Source organism: Triturus cristatus, chromosome 2_2, assembly GCF_964204655.1.
Source record: "Triturus cristatus chromosome 2_2, aTriCri1.1, whole genome shotgun sequence".
Lineage (NCBI taxonomy): Eukaryota > Metazoa > Chordata > Amphibia > Caudata > Salamandridae > Triturus > Triturus cristatus.
Genome location: NC_140582.1, coordinates 1218433380 through 1218452639, shown reverse-complemented (window position 1 = coordinate 1218452639; position 19260 = coordinate 1218433380).

Below are 19260 nucleotides of genomic sequence, written 5' to 3'. Positions count from 1 at the left end.
ACCTAAGTGACCCCCCTTGCAAAACCAGGTGGTTTTGCGATAGGCCATTTTGATGTCGCCTCACTGCGTTTTGGGCCCTTGCCTGCCGCGGGTACTTGGGCCTCCCACACAAGTGAGGCACCATTTTTACTGGGAGACTTGGGGGAACGCTGGGTGGTGGTAAATTTGTGTGAGCCCGGTGATGCCACTACTTTCCCACCCCAAAATGTGTGAAAAAAGTGATTTTTTCAGCTAAAATTGAGGTTTGCAGGGGATTCTGGGTAAGGAAACGTTGGGGGATCCACGCAAGCCATACCTCCCTGGAAGCCCCCGAGTGTATAGTTTTCAGAAATGTATGGGTTTGGTAGGTTTCCCTAGATGGCCGCCGAGCACGGGCCAAAAAGACAGTTGACCCCCTTGCAAAACCAGAACGTTTTGACATTGTTTCTACAACGTGAGAATTTTGGCACAATATTGCATGGACAATGTGACCGATATTTTGAGGTTTACAGGACATTGAGGATAAAAAACCTTTTTGGAATTCACAAGAGAGACATCACCATGAACTCCCATGGGTTTACGACAATATCTACAGTTGGTGGGTTATTTTTACATGGAGCATACACCTTGGCAGAGAAACTAAAAAGACAAAGAATCCTGCACAGCCACCTATTCCTCAAACGCACACACATACTGGTTGGATTTGGCATGAGGGCGAGTGATGGTTCAGTATATTAAATTTTATTAACAAGAGATTTCACAAAAATGAAATGCACTGTCAATAATTCAATGGAGAAAAAACTGAACCAATGACTCACAGCTCGTGAGCTGTAAAGCCATGGCAAGGCACCAACCGCTTTACAGGCCATTCACACACCTTTCATACGTGATACACACAAGACCATTCGCACCACCAGGCACAAAAACAACACGTTACAAAATTCACAAAAGGGACAAGGTACACCCTGCTTCAGAAAGGCAAATATTACTGCACAGCCATCTAATCCTCAAGCACACACACATACTGGTTGGATTTGGCACGAGAGTGAGTAATGGTTCAGAATATACAATTGTATTAGCAAGTGATTTCACAAAAATGAAATGCACTGTTAATAATTGAAAGGGCGAGAAACTGAACCATTGACTCACAGCTCGTGAGCTGTAAAGCCACGACAAGGCACCAACCTCTTTACAGGCCATTCATACACCTTTCATACGCGTGAGACATACAAAACCATTCATACCGCCAGCCGCGGGCCCATCACATAACAAAACTCACACCAGCACAAAGCGCCATTCAAGGGCCCATCACTTTCACACGCCCACATTCCTGACACAGCAACTACACAAGCAGATGGATTGCGTGGAGTGGCACTCAGCTAGCAGTGTGTGTAGTGACCAGCAGCAAGTCACTACTCACACAGCCAGCCGAGCGCCAGTCCACGCACACCGCTAGCCGAGCACCAGTCCACGCACACCGCTAGCCAAACACCAGTCCACGCACACCGCTAGCCAAGCGCCAGTCCACGCACACCGCCAGCCAAGCACCAGTCCACGCACACCGCCAGCCAAGCACCAGTCCACACACACCGCCAGCCAAGCATCAGTCCACACACACCGCCAGCCAAGCACCAGTCCACGCACACCGCCAGCCAAGCACCAGTCCACGCACACCGCCAGCCAAGCACCAGTCCACGCACACCACCAGCCAAGCACCAGTCCACGCACACCACCAGCCAAGCACCAGTCCATGCACACCGCCAGCCAAGCACCATTCCATGTACACCGCCAAAGAAGTGCCAGTCCACACACACTGCCAACACATTTAGGATATTTTTAGACAAAAATAAAAACACACACAAATCACAAATAGATACAAATCTACAAACACAAAATCAAAAACTAAACACATTGCACTAACGCCAACCTTGAAACAGAATCAAATTTTTCAAAGAATACAAACCAATCAGTTAACTTTACCACTCATGATTGCTCCCAAAAATTATTTTGTGTATGGTACGCTCTAAAACAAGCAGGGACACACAGCCCAGGTTTAGATGGACAGTCGGAGCAGTACATACGAGACTCCTTCCGCTTATCTCTTCGCCAACAGACTCTACATCTCCTAGTGGGAAAATCTTTTGCCGGTGTGGGAGGGATGAAATCAGGAAAGTGGCGATCTTTCAATCGAACCACATCCTCCACCACTCCAAATCTAGGAACACTTGCCTGTTCCACAACAACAAGGCTAGCTATCACAGAGTGCTGAAACTGAAGAAATGTCAACTTTGACGCAGGAGAACACTCCTTGAACACAATAAAAGCATTGAACATTGCTAATTCGAAGAAATGGATGGCCAACTTCTTATACCAAACATAAGCCTTCCGAATAGCAGAGTAAGGTTCCAACCTCTGATCTACTCTGTCAACACCACCCATGTGCTTATTGTAGTCTAGAATGCACACAGGTTTGCGCACTTCAGCAACCTGACCCCAAACAGCCACAGGTGAAGTACTCTCATCATGGATGGTAGTCAGCATGTACACATCCCTCCTGTCCACAAATTTTACAGCTAGTAGTTCATCACTACGCAAGGAACTGCACTGCCCCCTCTGAAGTTCTTTGCAAACAAGCTCTTTCGGATAAGCTTTACGGTTAGAGCGGATTGTGCCACATGCAAAAGTGTCCACTTTATACAATTCCTTAAATAATTGCACAGCAGTATAGAAGTTATCAAGGTACAAATGGTGGCCTCTGTTAAACAGTCTCCTAGCAAGATCCCACACAATTTTCTCTGCAACTCCAAAAGTGGACGGACAACCTGGGGGGTCAATAGCAGAATCTCTACCAGTGTACACACGAAAATTAAAAACATATCCTGTCCTACTCTCAGACAACATATACAGCTTAATTCCATAGCGTGCCCTCTTGCTAGGGATGTACTGCCTAAAAACCAAACGGCCCTTGAACAAGACCAAAGACTCATCAATAAATATTTCTTTCCCTGGAGTATAGATCTCAGAAAATCGATCCACAAAGTGATCAAGAACGGGCCGAATCTTAAAAAGACGGTCACAGTCAGGGTGATCTTGTGGCAACGCCATAGAATTATCAACAAAATGCAGCATACGTAGCAAAAGTAAATACCGATTACGAGTCATAACTGCAGGAAATATGGCAGTTGCCAACAAGGGGCTAGTAGACTAATATGAAGCCAAGGTTGGCTTCCTTACCACACCCATCAATAAAGTCAAACCCAAAAACGTCTTAATCTCTTCCAGATATGTGGGAGTCCACCGGGTAGCTCTAGACTGGGGCCTAAGTTTGTCGCTGTTGTTCCTCAAAAACTGTTCAGCATACAAATTCGTCTGCTCAACAATCTCACCCAAAAATACATCATCCATAAACAACTGAAAAAACTGTATAGGCAAAAAGTTTTCACAATTCACTGTACACCCTGCATCACCGCTAAAGGCAGGCAACACCGGCTGCACCATGTTTGGATCAACCCAAAGTCCAGCACTTCCAGTAGGAAGCCTAGCAGCCTCAGACTGCAATCCAGATGCCTCTTGCACCATCGGCACAGCAGTTTCCTCCTCTAAGACAGGCACTTCATCCGCACTGAGAGTTGCTTCATCCACACCAAGAGTACCTTCATCTGCACTGAGAGTACCTTCATCATCCGATGATTCCATGTTGAGTGAAAACTCACTGCCTGAATCTTCCCCTCCCTCCTCTCCCTCAGACGCACTGTCAGTCTCATAATCATGCTCAGAGGAAGATTCAAGAAGCATACCGACCACCTGTTGAGCAGTCATTCTACGGCTAGCCATATTGCTTACTAATAAAGGTAACTTGTCAACAACAACAAACTCTTTGTAAAATAAGTAATAAGCAAAAAGCACCTTTATCAAAAACTCAAATATACTCCAAAACAATACCACTCACTTGCCAGAGGCAGCTAAACTACTCACCACCACCAAATCTGTACAGACACAGTATGGATCAACAATATCCCACTAAAAAAGAAAGAGAAAAGCAATTACACATAAGACTATGCAAAACACATCGCAAAGAATTTCATGGTCAAACCACTAACTAAATATGCCGCCATTATGACATCACTTACAAAAAAATTCATTCAGACATTATATTATTACTCATTTGGTGTAAATACAACAACAAAAAATTTCTTACCAACACAATGCAACTACACAAAACTGCAGAACAGCCACCGTCGAAAAGCTTTAGACTAGAATAAAAAGAAGAAAAAAACCTTTATTGTAACATATGCATATAATGCTCTAGACCATCACGTACTGCGCAAAATGTATTGCTTGACCCTCCCACTTTCAAAAAGGAAAGATCGATGGCCCAATCCTTTACAAGCAACGCGGCGAGAATCTGGAACTGAGCCTCAGCTCCGGACCACCCCCTCCCTCTTCCCAGTCCTTCAAAACTAACCTCAAAGTTCTCCTCCTGCAAAGACACTTCCAAACTTAATTCACACCCTCTCTATTGTGTGAAGGAAGTCTTTACATTATAGGAAATTCTGTTCTCCATGCCCGTAGAAGTGCCTACCCAGTGTGTTCCTGTGTTTTGCGTGTCTGCCATTTATTGCACTTTTATACCTCTACTTGTACTTTGTACTCTTTTGTAAGTTGACACCACTACAGTACACCTGCTTGTGCTAAGACATCAAGCCTTCTAAGGTCTAGTGGGGCCTTCTACGGTGTAGCATGGGAATGTGCTCCCTCAGTACAGTGGTGTGGTGGACTGGTCATGAATGCAGAACCCGGTACCCCATTTCCAAATTCAACAGCTCCGGCCATAGTGCCACATCCCCACTGAACGCCATACTTGCCCACTGAGAGAAACTCGCACTGCCCTCAGCTATAACCTAATTGTGCACGCTATAAACACTTGGATGTGGCTCAATTCAAATTATGCACTTGATAAGAGTAATACACTGCCTAAAAAAAAAAAAAAACACTCCTAGGGAATGCAAAGCATGTGCAATGTAAGCAGAAACAACATGGTTACCTAAACGATCTCTCACTAACTATTCAGAAATCAGCGAGGGGTTTCACCGGAAAAGTTATGGACATGACTAGAGGGCCCTGAAGGGAACCGTTTCACTGTCCATTGCTTACATCCTTACAAAACATAAGCAGTATGGTAGACCACTTCCATAAAAACAGAACCATGGTGCACATTGTGTTTTCCAATTCACCCATCAACCAGGTATTGCAGTACCTCCAGAAATGGTACACTCTCCCACCCTAGAAACAACAATGCTGTTCAAAGGAAGACGAGAAAACGAAAGTAGCAATACACTGGCAAACTCTGATGCTGGTGTACTTGGATGCAAATGAAATCAATCTGGCCACTTGGCAACCCCTCTGTCTTACTTTATTTCACACCCCCTGGGAACAACAATACTGTTCAAAGTTAGACGAGAAAACGAAAGTCGCACTGCACTGGCAAACTCTGATGCTGGTGTACTTGGAAGCAAATAAAATCAATCTGGCCACTTTGCAACCCCTCTGTCTCACTTTATTTCGCCCCCCCTGGGAACAACAATGCTCTTCAACGTTACACGAGTAAACGAAAGTAGCACTTCACTGGCAAACTCTGTGATGCTGGTGTATTTGTATACTAAAAAAAAAAAACAGGGCACTTTGCAACCCCTCTGACTTATTTTGTTTCACCCCCCACCCCCCTACCAGCAACCACCGATCACAAGATGTAAAAGAAATCAATCTGGCCACTTTGCAATCCCTCTGTCTAACTTTATTTTGCCCCCGGGGAACAACAATGCTGTTCAAAGGAAGACCAGAAAACGAAAGTAGCACTTCACTGGAAAACTATGTGATGCTGGTGTACTTGGATGCACATAAAATCAATCTGGCCACTTTGCAACCCCTATGGCTTACTTTATTTCGCCCCCCTGGGAACAACAATACTGTTCAAAGGAAGACAAAAAAACGAAAGAAGCACATCACTGGCAAACTCTGATGCTGGTGTACTTGGAAGCAAATAAAATCAATCTGGCCACTTTGCAACCCCTCTGTCTTACTTTCTTTCTCCCCCCCTTGGTACAACAATGCTGTTCAAAGTTACACGAGAAAACGAAAGTCGCACTGCACTGGCAAACTCTGATGCTGGTGTATTTGGATGCAAATAAAATCAATCTGGCCACTTTGCAACCCCTATGGCTGACTTTATTTCGCCCCCCCTGGGAACAACAATGCTGCTGAAAGGAAGACGAGAAAACGAAAGTAGCAATACACTGGCAAACTCTGATGCTGGTGTACTTGGATGCAAATAAAAACAATCTGGCCACTTGGCAACCCCTCTGTCTTACTTTATTTTGCCCCCCCTGGGAACAACAATACTGTAAAGGAAGACGAGAAAACGAAAGTCGCACTGCACTGGCAAACTCTGATGCTGGTGTACTTGGATGCAAATAAAATCAATCTGGCCACTTTGCAATCCCTCTGTCTAACTTTATTTTGCCCCCGGGGAACAACAATGCTGTTCAAAGGAAGACCAGAAAACGAAAGTAGCACTTCACTGGAAAACTATGTGATGCTGGTGTACTTGGATGCACATAAAATCAATCTGGCCACTTTGCAACCCCTATGGCTTACTTTTTTTCGCCCCCCCTGGGAACAACAATACTGTTCAAAGGAAGACAAAAAAACGAAAGAAGCACATCACTGGCAAACTCTGATGCTGGTGTACTTGGAAGCAAATAAAATCAATCTGGCCACTTTGCAACCCCTCTGTCTTACTTTCTTTCGCCCCCCCCTTGGTACAACAATGCTGTTCAAAGTTACACGAGAAAACGAAAGTCACACTGCACTGGCAAACTCTGATGCTGGTGTATTTGGATGCAAATAAAATCAATCTGGCCACTTTGCAACCCCTATGGCTGACTTTATTTCGCCCCCCACCCCCATCCCACGCTAGCAGCACCCATCACACAGAAAACGAGACAAAAACGAAAACGAGCGTTTATTTTTTGGATCCATTTCACATAGAAGCCCCTGCACTTGGACGATCCAAGCGCAGGAACAAAGCGGAGCCTACATAAAAACATTTCTACCCCCCAACATTGTGCCCCCACCCTACCTAACCCACCAATGTAATAATACCCCCTCCCCAGCCCCAAAACTGACCTTTACTCTCCGACGCGCAGGAAGCAAATGGCTTCCTGCGCCTCGGAGAGCAAAGGGGAAGCCTCCGGTGACGTCAGCGCGGCTCGCGCGCTAACGTCATTGATGACGCGGGCGGGGGGGCGGGGGGAGGCAGGGGAAGGTCTTCCCCTGCCTCCCCAGTAAAAAAAAATAAAATCGACGAATCACGGGGGGAGCGCCAGCGCTTCCCCCAAGGGTGGGTCCCATGACGAGCTGGACTCGTCATGGGCACAGCGCGACTGTGCTCCATGACGAGTCCAGCTCGTCATGGGCACAGAAGGGGTTAATACATCTATAAAACATTCCTGGAAATTTTATATATTTAGATAAATTAAATATTCAAACCCAAATTAAGATAATAGTGTTGTATCATTTTTTAGTTTCTTCTATCTTAAAAGTAAACAAGAATATAGTTTTGCCCATAGTAAAGTATAGCGAAAATAAAATAAAAAAGTAGGTCAAACATACAAATAATATAAAAAATATTTTCATGTTAAATCATTTAAATTATTGTTTAAATATTTCAAATGTAGAACAAAACTCAAAAGTGCAGCATTTACAGCTTAATTTACATGCAACATTTAATTATTTTAAATTTACTAAATTAGCATTATTTTTTATAAGTTTAAATTGAAACAAAATCTTATCTACCGTAAAATATATGTAATTTTAATCAAACATTTTTGCAACATTTTTCAATGTGAAGAAAGGTGAAATATATTGAACTAAAGGAAAAACATTATTAGGCATGATTTAAACACTAAAATACATTTATTATTGTTTAAACTATTTTAAATAACTTATGGGCACATGCATCAAAGTAGGGAATTGCGAATCCTTAATAGCTATTGTTAAGGAATTGCTATTAGGGAGTCACCATTACCTATGCATGTAGGTTTCGCAAAAAAAATAGCCAGTCCTACATATTCCTTAATAGCGAATCACAAATTATGATCCGCTATTAAGGAATGCCCTCCCATTCATTCCTATGGGCCTAGAGGCCCATAACAATGAATGGGAAGGCATTTCAGTTTGCGAGTACCAAATAGGTACTCGCAAATTGCAATTGCAATTTCAAGGGTGATAGGGGGCCAAAAGGCCACCCTGAAGCACCCCCAAAACAGGTAAGTGTGCACATGTGGCGCACATACATGCCATACGGGCATGTGTGTGCGCTACATGGCACTAAGAAAAATGCAATTTTGTGCATTTTTCTGAAGAATCGCAAATTACCATCACCTTGAAAATCTCTGTAATTTGTGATTCATTAATGCAAAGTCACATTCTGAGAATGCTTGTTGCATTGCATTTAGGGAATCGCAAATTGTGAATCCCTAACTGCATTTGCAAAATAGTTAATCACAAATTTTGCAATCAGCTATTTTGCAAATGTCTTTGGGCTTGATGCATCTCAAAAGCCTATTAACCGGTCGCAAAGTGACCAGTAATTAGCTTGATGCATGCGCTCCTTAACTTATTTTAGCACAATTTCCTATGAGGTTTTATGTTGAGCCCCTACACATTTATTTTGTACAGGAGGGTGTTGGACTATGTATGGGCAGTTGTGTGTCGTGCTGAACTTATTCCAGGTCTGAGCTGAAGTACCATTTACCACTGTTTTGGGACCTTTGTAGCAGTCGTAGATTTAGAATAGCAGTTTGTGGATAGGATGGTCTTACTGTTTTGTTGGTAGGTGTTTGTCTGTCCCCAAATCTCTATTTAACCCCTCTTAACACCTCCCTAGTCCTTTCCAAATGACACCTATTTTGATGTAAGAACACCCCATTTTTGGGGTGTGTTGTCGAGCAGGCTGTTGTGAGGACATACTTGCTGGGCTCTCCAGCCTATGGCCTGCACTTCTGGCAAATATCTGTAATAGAAATACAAATCTTTCCATCAAAGGTCCATCAGCAAACATCCGCTAACATAATCAGCATGAGGACAAGCTGGAGCAGTGAGGAAGATAAGCTGCACTCCAGTAAAGAAGAAGGTGAGATCGGGGAGGTGTGAAGTCGACTGCTTGGAACTTGGATGGGTGGAGGAGTGGTGCCGGCTGCTTGTGGAAAGAAGGTCTCGGATCTACTGGAAGTCACAGTCACTCTGGGGTCTAAAGTTGGGCAACCGGAGCCTAGGGGTTCTGTGAGGCTTATGAAGAAGGCCCGCTGGAGAACTAGTAGTCAGACAATGGAATGGCACTTGGCGCGACATAACAGGTAACGCAATTTGACAGTGTGCACACATTGGCTGCAATGTGGAAGAAGGTGGATGAGCTCATGTAAAGGCCAATGTAGAAAATCTGCCCTTTCTGCATGGTCACCCCGGATTGTACGCCTTTTGCTGGACCCTATATTTTTTATGGCTTTAAAACTCTGTACACTTTACCCCTGCACACCAATAGTAGAGTGCCTGAAATCCCCATTTTAACACAGTTGAATTGGCATATTCCTAATTTAACATACCTTTATGTACCAAATATATGGTATAAAAAGTGCATCCAGGGTCAGTAAGGTAAATGACGCCTGTGTACTGGAGCACTTATTGTACCACCCACTAGTTTGACAAGCAAACATGGCTTCAGTCCCCTCTGGAGCCTCACTGCTGCAGTGGGACTTGTTAAAATAACCCTTGGACAGGTAGAAACCTCCCTTTTGAATATTAGTATGTCACCCCTATGTAAGCCTCTTAGCCCATAAGGCAGGGTGCATGGTATTTAAAAGTAGGACATGTAAACATTTAAAGTTAGCATACCTTACACTGACTAGTTACCCCATAGCTATTTTCACTGTAGGGTGGCTGTCTGGCCCAGTACAGAAATACTGGCAAGCAATATTAGAACATTGGAATATTGAGAGCTCCACTGGAGAGAATGGAGTAGCTCCAGGCTTAAAATTGCTGGTATAAGCACAGAACTCCAACATTCAATATTTGAATTCATGTTTCTCCCATTTTATTTTAGAACACTCTACCCTCAGTGGGAGGAATGTTCTAATGGCCTTATAGATCTCCTGGCATGGGTTATAGCGGTTGGCTCGGACCTATTACTCGGTTTCAGGGCCTTTAACAACTGGTGTAGCCCTTGGCAACGAGCTATACAGTTATATTAAATACCTGCACAGAAACTGCAGAACATTCCGAATGCCTCTACCAGACTCATCTCAGCTTCCCCTGCTGCAGCCACATCACCAGCCACCTGAGAGACCTCTAATGTCTCGCAGTCAACAAAAGAATCACCTTCAAGTTCTTAACACATGCCTTCAAAGCCCTACACGACGTGGGACCTACGTACCTCAACCACCGCTTTGCATTCCACGCACTCACCAGAGACCTCCACTCTGCCCAACTGGCCCTGGCTACTGTCCCACGCATCCAGAAGATCACAGCTGGAGAAAGATCCTTCTCCTACCTCACAGCAAAGACCTGAACACCCTCCATTTCCACCTCAGGCGATCACAGTCACTGCCTAAATTCTGGAAGGGCCTCAAGACCTGGCTCTTCGACTGAACCACAGCGCCTTCGCCGCATCAGCAACTCTACTCCACACCCACACCCCCAGCACTGTGAACCCTTACGGGTGAGTAGTCGCGCCTTACAAGCCACTTGATTGAAATACTAATACTGTATCTCAGGAATGGGACTCGCTAGGAAAATAATTGAAGCACAATTTTTAATAGTTTTTGAAAATTCAATTAAATTATAAAGTTTGATTTTTCATAATTATTGAGGAAAAGAGATTTTTAGAAAGGTACCTTTCACCTGCCAAAACTTTCAGAAGTCTAATTAGCATAATCCTCCGCCAGCTGTGAGCCTTTAATAGGCACGAAAAAGGTGTGAAACACCTGCGAGGAGCTAACAATAGACTGAACTGAATGGGCAGAAATTACTCCTCTGACCTCCACAGAATATGCAAATTGGGGTCCGTGGTATCCTTTTTTGACGTTACAGTGTAAACTCCTGCTTGACAGGGACATGGAACACTTGGGGTATACTTGAAAGAGAGAGAACAGGATGCCAAGACTTTTCTTGTGTATCCACTGTCTGGTTGCCGGAGGACCCTCCGTTTGTCCTACCAGATTTCACTGTTTGGGTTTGTTGTGGGAACAGTGTGTCGGTACGGTGCCTGCCTCAAACCGGGTTTTAGTGTTAGATGTGGGCGGATCTACTAGGATTACCGTAGTACACGCTCCACTCACACACACAGCCCTCAGAGACCATTTTTTGAAATTTTTTTTTGAAATTAATTTATTTAGTGATTTTCCATAAAGTATCATGTTACATTCGATTATATATGGATGTGGAAAAAAGGAGAACAAAGGTGATACATTTTACGTTTGACACATTAGGAAAAAAACACAACTTTCTGTAAAATTGAAAGCAATATAACATCCATCATGTTTTGTGCGGACCCTCAAAGCGGGCGTGTTGGCCTAGATACTCGGGTCGCCGCCTCCACAGGCGTCTGTTACAGAGGTACAGAGTGTTGAAACAGGAGGTTGTTGTAGAAGGGGATAGGAGCATGCCGTGTCTGGTTTTATGATTTATGTGCAATGAACCCACCCTGGTGGGAACTAAACCCTGTTCTACCTGACCAGGGGGGTTGCGTTACAATGATGTCAGGTAAGCTCTGAACGGGCCCCAGATATCCTTAGGCCTCGAGATGGAAGGGACAGTGCTAGCATACACATCGCTTCGCATGGAGCAGGAGGCTAAGCTGCCCATCCAGTTCTTGATTGTGGGTACAGATTTGTTACCCCAGTGAATGGCTACTTCTCTTTTGGCCAGAAGTAGACATATGGCCACAAAATTGCGAACTTTTTGGGGGAACTGAGCCACGTAGCCTAGGAGGGCAATTTCGGGGAGTGGGTCTAATGGTATGTGAATCATGTTGCTCAGTGTTTTGTGTACGTCAGACCAGTATGAGTATATACAAGGGCAAGTCCATGCAACGTGGGCAAAGTCAGCGTGTGCTGCATTGCATTTACGGCACGTGTGCGGTTTAGAGGGGTCTATCCGATAAATTTTGGCTGGGGTGAAGTACATTCTATGAAGGAATTTACAGTGGATCAATTTATGTCTGCTATTGAGGGGGACGTTTTTGGTGGCAGCACAACATGCTTTCCACTGATCATACGTTGTGGGATTGCCCAGATCTCCCTCCCAATCTCTACAGATCTTGTCATCATTTAGCGGGATGAGAGCAGCACAGGATTTATAAAGTTTGGAAATAAGATGGTGTTCTGCTTGGGTTTTCGGATCGGGTGGAACCCGCTCTACAGAGCCCTTCTGACCCAAACCAGAACGTTACCCCCTCCCTAGGGCCTTTTTACACCTAAATAATCACATATATATGTACCACCTAAGGACAGGGAATTCCTATTATATATATATATATATCAAGACCTCACAGCCCAACCACAGTCTCGCGGCCTTCGGCAGACCCAGAATCTCCTACCCAGACGGCAGCAACACACACAGTCTCGCGGCCTCAGTCAGACCCAGAATCTCCTACCCAGCCGGCAGCAATACACACAGTCTCGCGGCCTCAGTCAGACCCAGAATCTCCTACCCAGACGGCAGCAACACACACAGTCTCGCGGCCTCAGTCAGACCCAGAATCTCCTACCCAGCCGGCAGCAACACACACAGTCTCGCGGCCTCAGTCAGACCCAGAATCTCCTACCCAGACGGCAGCAACACACATAGTCTCGCGGCCTCAATCAGACCCAGAATCTCCTACCCAGACGGCAGCAACACACAGTCTCGCGGCCTCAATCAGACCCAGAATCTCCTACCCAGACGGCAGCAACACACATAGTCTCGCGGCCTCAGTCAGGCCCAGAATCTCCTACCCAGCCGGTAGCAACACACAGTCTCGCGGCCTCAGTCAGACCCAGAATCTCCTACCAGACGGCAGCCTTAGCACGAGCTCATCCTATTATTACCGTAGTACACGACAGGGGAATCGGGATTACTATATATCAGATCACACAAAGACTATTAGTTGAGCACAACCTGTTCTCTAGTTCGAGGGGCTCGTTTCCCCCTCATCCAGTTACCACTTACCTGACCAGGATTAACCTCTGTTCATGTTGAGTTAACTCTGACTAAAAGAATAGGCTATCCTCCTATACAAAAATACACAACACATGCTAACTCACGACAAGCTAAATACTTTATTTAAATGCCACATGCACATTCGCAGAATACATCATATATATATACAACCTGCAAGGAAAGTGAAAGGTTAAGTTATACACTTCAAAGAAAAGGGGTCGACATCACCTTAGTCGTATGTAGCCTGTGCTCAATGGTCATCTAGGTTCCCTTCTCGTCTGTGCCTCGGCTTCGCCTGGAAGTTACACCTCCGCAGTCGCGGATCTACTCCCTTCTCCCTCTCCGAGTCACTGGAACCTCTTCCTCATCGGCTACTCTCTCCTCTTTAGATTCGAGTTCGTCATCTGTCTTCCCTGGAATAAGTAGTAGCTTTTCTGCTAACGGCCAGATGCCGCCTATGGTCTAGAAGCAAGTGCCCTTATCTAACTCAGACTTTCACTAATATAGAAGTGCATTCCCTCATGGAAATTTCCAGCTCGAAACCTGCCGCCCACCAAATTCCTGTACCTCCCCGTGCCAAGGACACGTTCCCAGCCGGCCGGCCTGATGTAGTGTCTTCGGCAGGGGAGAAATACATTCCTTCGATAAGGGCCGGCCTGAACCGGTTCTCTCCAAGCGAATAACACCTCATAACTAAAACATAACCTTTCGTCTAGAAAGGTCCCAAGCTGCCGGAGCAGAAAGAAAGATGGAGTCTCTCCCGTTTGAGGCCTACCAGGCCTGAATTCAGCACAGCTCTATGAAATACCCTCACTACAGGACAGATTATCCCTAATACTAACGAATCTATCCCCTAGGCTATGTGTGCAAGCCCTGATCTATGGGTAGGAGCACGGAATTGTGTCAAAGTGTCTAATAAAGAGGCCCTATTCACTACTCTAGTCCTTAGACTTGGATGGAAAGAGACTGAAGTCATATTGATCGCTCTACAACACAAGAAGGCCGGGAAAATCGAGCAGTACAGATGGACACCTTTAATATTGTCAATGACCAGTGATAGCGGGGCGAAGGATTGAGGTTCAAGGGGAAATTCGGGAAAAGTGGCGCGCAGAGCGGAGCGTACCCGCAATGACACAAATTTATCCATGAAGATGACTTCGGTGAATCGAGATGTGTCGTCAATGTCATGGGCATGACCGCTAGGGAAAAGGTCGCCCATTTTAGTGATGTCAAATTTCGCTAATGTACGTTGTATAAGTCTCTCACCCGTGATCGGCATCAGTCTGGCATTGGGGAGTGGCAAGGAGGTAGAATAGAGGGTAGGCGTAGTTGTGATCCGTCTGAGTTTTTCCCAAGCCCAGCTAGTGGTGGAGACCGTTTGTATGTCATTAGGGTCCCGAGGAAGGCCCTTGGGTAGAATCGAAGCCAGTATTTCAGGGAGGACCAGATCTGATTCCGGTCGAAGATAAGGGATTCTGGCGAATGGGTGGAACCACGCATGGGCGAAGCTGCATTGGGCAACGAAGTAATAGAGCTGTAGGTCAGGAACCCCATAACCCCCTCTGTCGTAAGGGAGAGTCATAACTCACCAACAAACTCCAGACCAGTCATCTCAAATGAGAATGGAGTGTCGCAAAAAACCTGTTGGGAAGGGGTATGGGGATGTTGTGAAAGAGATATAAAAATTTTGGGAGCACAATCATCTTGATGAGGGCAACATGACCTGCCATTGAAAGCGGAAGTTGGAGCCACTTGTCAATTTGAGCTTCCAGAATATGAACAGCCTGGCCATAATTAAGGCGAATAATCTGCTCGGTATCCAGGTGAATGTGGATACCCAAGTATTTGACGGAGTCAGCACACCGTTCCAGAGAAAACTCGAGTTCCCACGGCGTCGTACTGGCAGTGAGGGGAAAGATCGTGGATTTGTGCCAGTTGATGCCCAGTCCAGAATATAGGCCGAATCGAGTCATTTCACGGATGAGAGGGTCTAAGTTAACCTGTGGGTGTCTGACGTAAAGAATGGTGTCATCGGCGTATAACGATATTAAGAGAGGACCTGTGTTGAATTACAGGCCTCTGTGCAGGTGTTTTTCTTGAAAGTGGCGAATCAGCGGGTCCATGGCCAAAATAAACAATAGGGGTGAGAGCGGGCAACCCTGTCTCGTGCCGTGGGATAACTCGAAGGGATTGGAGAGTGTCCTGTTCAGGCGGAGCCGCACTGTGGGGGGATTGTATAGCAATGCGGTGGTAGCAACAAAATCAATAGGCATCCCCATACGATGCATGATGGATATAAAAAGGGCCATTCCAATGAATCGAAATGTCTTTTCGCTGTCTAGTAAGATAGCGGCAACTGGCAATTCTGGGTTTATCCTATGGAGGGTAGAAAATAAGGTGCGTAAATTGAACGACGTGGAGCGGTGAGGGACAAAACAGTATTGGGCGGGGGATATTATAAACTCCATTAGCTGGGAGAGACGGTTCGAGAGAACCTTAGCTAGGATTTTATAGTCTAAATTTAATAATGAAAGGGGCCTATAGGAGCCACAGAGCAGCGGATCTCTACCCGGTTTGGGGAGAAGAACTATAACCGCCTCGCGGAGCGTGGGCGGCAAGATCCGTCCCTCCAGGGCCTCCGCGTAGACCTCCAGAAGTCGCGGCGCCAGTAGGTCTTTGAAGGCCTTATAGAACGCACCTGTGAATCCGTCTAGACCAGGGGCTGAGGATGGGCGCAGAGCGTCGATAGCAGCGATAACGTCTGGCTCCGCAATGGGCGCAGCCAGGAAATCCTGCATGTGTTTCTCGAGGTAGACAAGCGCTACTTCTGATAAATAAGCTTCCTGTTCAGAATTGTCCCCACTACCTCTGGAGGTATACAGTGTTTTTAGATGGGAGAGAAATTCCTCTTGGATTTCTGTTGTGTCTGTAAGCTGCTGGCCCGTTAATGTCAGTAATAAGGGGATATAGGCTTTGCTGTATGGCGGTCGAACCATCTGAGCCAGAACTCGGCCTGGACGTTCGCCTTCCCCATGCCGTTTCGCGTTGTGATATTTCCCAATGAATAGTATCTCCTGGTCAGCCGTGTCTCTGTATTCTGCTAACTGTGTCACCCACTTATTTTCGACATCAGGATCTTGTGTGTGCAACAGTCTGGCGTCTAAATCGGCTAATTCGCGTTCTAGATGGGATAAAGTGGTGCGTAAGTCGCGGAGCACTCCTGCGTGTTTAGAAATACATACCCCTCGTATGTACGCCTTAAAACCCTCCCAGAGCGCTGCGGCCGTGTCCACTGAGCCCGTGTTTATGTCAAAGTATTCCTCGATTGCCTCTCGGATTTCATGCTGGAAGAGGTCATCATCTAGGGCACGACATGGGAAGCGCCATTGTCTCTCAAAGCCCTCAGGGCGAGGAATCCCAAGGAGCAATACTACTGGGGAATGGTTGGAATATGTCCTAGAGAGAGTCTGGAGTGAGCGACCCCATCCAAGAAAACAGGGGGAAGTCAACCAATAGTCAATCCTCGTCCATGTGTTATGGCAGCTGGTATAGTGAGTGAAGTCAGTGTGTTGTGGGTTACATGCCCGTCCTATATCCACTAGGGCTGTTCACGTAGTGACTGGAGAGCCTTACGTGAGTGTGTTTTGGGATCTGGGGCCTAATGAAGTGCCGTCCCGGGCCTGATCAAGGGCAATGTTGAAGTTACCATCAAGCAAGAAGGTTATAGGGCCAAGTGTTAGGAGCTGGGAGAGCAAGAAATAATAAAAATCAGGGGCGTCATTGTTAGGGCCGTATACACATACCATCGCCACTCTGTGTCCCATTAAAGTCCCCGTAACTATTATGTACCTGCCTTCCTTGTCCTGTACTGTTATGTGGAGACTGAAGGGGACCGGATTATGAATGAGGATAGCGGTGCCTCTAGCATAATTGCTAAAATTTGCAAAATATCTGTGGGGTCACCAGCTGGCAGCAAAGCGGGAAGAATCTGACGTAGGCAAATGGGTTTCCTGCAGGAAGGCGATGTCTACCGTATGACGTATCAAGTAATTCAGCACGTGGCGTCTCTTACGAGTGTCGTTCATGCCGCGGATATTCCACGTCATTAATGACAATGCTGAGGGGCCCTCAGTGACTCCTAACTGGGCCATGTATGGAACAGAAGGTGCAAGAAGAATAGATGCATATGCAAACCAATATTGTAAATGACTGTGTCCAAACATACCAATAACAATATAGAACTAAGTGTAACTAACTAAGTGTTGGCTTATATATCTGTGGGATATTTCAGGAATGCCGGTTCGACTTGCGGAGCTTCAGAGCCGTGTGGCCATCTTGGTCTGCGGCTTGGCCACGCCCCTCTGAGACCAGGTTTAATGTGAGAAAGACTTTCCCCATCTTATGAATGTCCTGTGCCTGGCATTTTGAGCCTGTTTGCAGAAAGGCAAACATGAACTACTAAAAAACTGGGTGGTGTTGAGCCGAGAACTTTTAACCCATTTGTTAGGGTGGGCCCAGATGTCACCTGCAAACTCCTAGCTGGTTCCAGGTATAAATGTGTTGCCTCCAGTCACCCACTTCAGAACGCTTTTTGGACCTTCAGTGAGTGTGTCCTGAAAAGAGTAGTGAAGGACTGGATCATCTCCCACTTGTACTCGGAACAAAGAAGTGGACTCCAAGGGTGAGTTGCCTCATGGCCCGTGTGGCTACAGGGAGACAACAAGCTGCAAGAGGCTTTTCCTTGGAAGTGCTCAGCTGACCAGTGGCAAGTAGACCTGAATCAGATTCTGCTGTTGGTCTCTGCCAGAATCTCTTTTATTCTCCTTGCGAATCCCTCTGCCTACCTGAGACCCTGGGGGGCTTTAGAAGTCTACTCCTGTGGTGGATTGGGACTTGAAATACTAAGTAAGAAGGTAAAATCTTTGACCAGATCGAACCTGGTTGGTGTATTGAACCTAGTTGGTGTATTGAACCTGGTTGGTTTATCTGGCCCTCGCTCCATCTGGGTTGACTTCAAATCAGATGTAGGTCTCAGTCTACCACAGCCATTATCATTGGCGCTATGTGCTGTATGGCGCTATTTTTCTTAAAACTTAGAAAATCACATCTGCTGTATTGAATTTTTGTCATTTTGGTGTCATTTTGTATTAAATTGTACTTTTTTTGTACTTTGGTTTGGGATTTGTATTCTTTTGTACTTTGACTTTATGACTGTGTTGGTGTTGCATAAGTACTTCACACATTGCCACAGGTTAAGCCTATTTGCTCTGTTGTAGCTACCAGGGGGTTGAGCTCAGATTAATTTACTGACTTTAAAGGTGCACCCTGACAAGGGTTGTGATTGTTACTTGAAGTGGGCAGTTATCCACCCCAAACAATAATCAATTTCTTACAAACATGAATCTGAAAATCAGAGCGGAAGAAGCAGAACAATAGTCGCTTGGTTGGACTTCCGGAAAGAGCAGAAGCAGTGTGCCTGGGATTATTCCTGGAGGACTAGATTACAGCTAAACTCAAACCCAAGGGGCTGTTAAAAATATTTTTGCGATTGAATGGGTGCATAGAATGCTGGTGCCCTCACCCCCTCCGATTGCACCAGCCAGGACAAACATCTTCAGACTGCTCAGTTACAGAGACAGAGATGTCATCCTACAGGAGTAGCGTAAAAGAAAGGAAATCCAGATAGAAATTCAGATAGAGGATGTGTCACTCATGCTGTTTCCTAATTACAAACTCCAAGTTCAGAAACGGCACTGCTTATTGGAGGCAGTAAATGATATGTGTAGAGGCCTAAATTGGAAGTATATTATGTTCTTTCCAGTGTAATTGAAAATTCTCCACGGGAATTAATCACAAATATTCACAGCACCCGAACAAGCCTGGAAATTGCTCAATCTGATGAACAAGGGAGCCGACAAGGAGAAAATGCATTTTAGTAAAATAGCGAGTGCAGGCGACGGAGAAAGGAGAGACAATGAAGCCCACATTGTGAAGATGGACAGATAGCAATCGGGTATGGTGAAATAT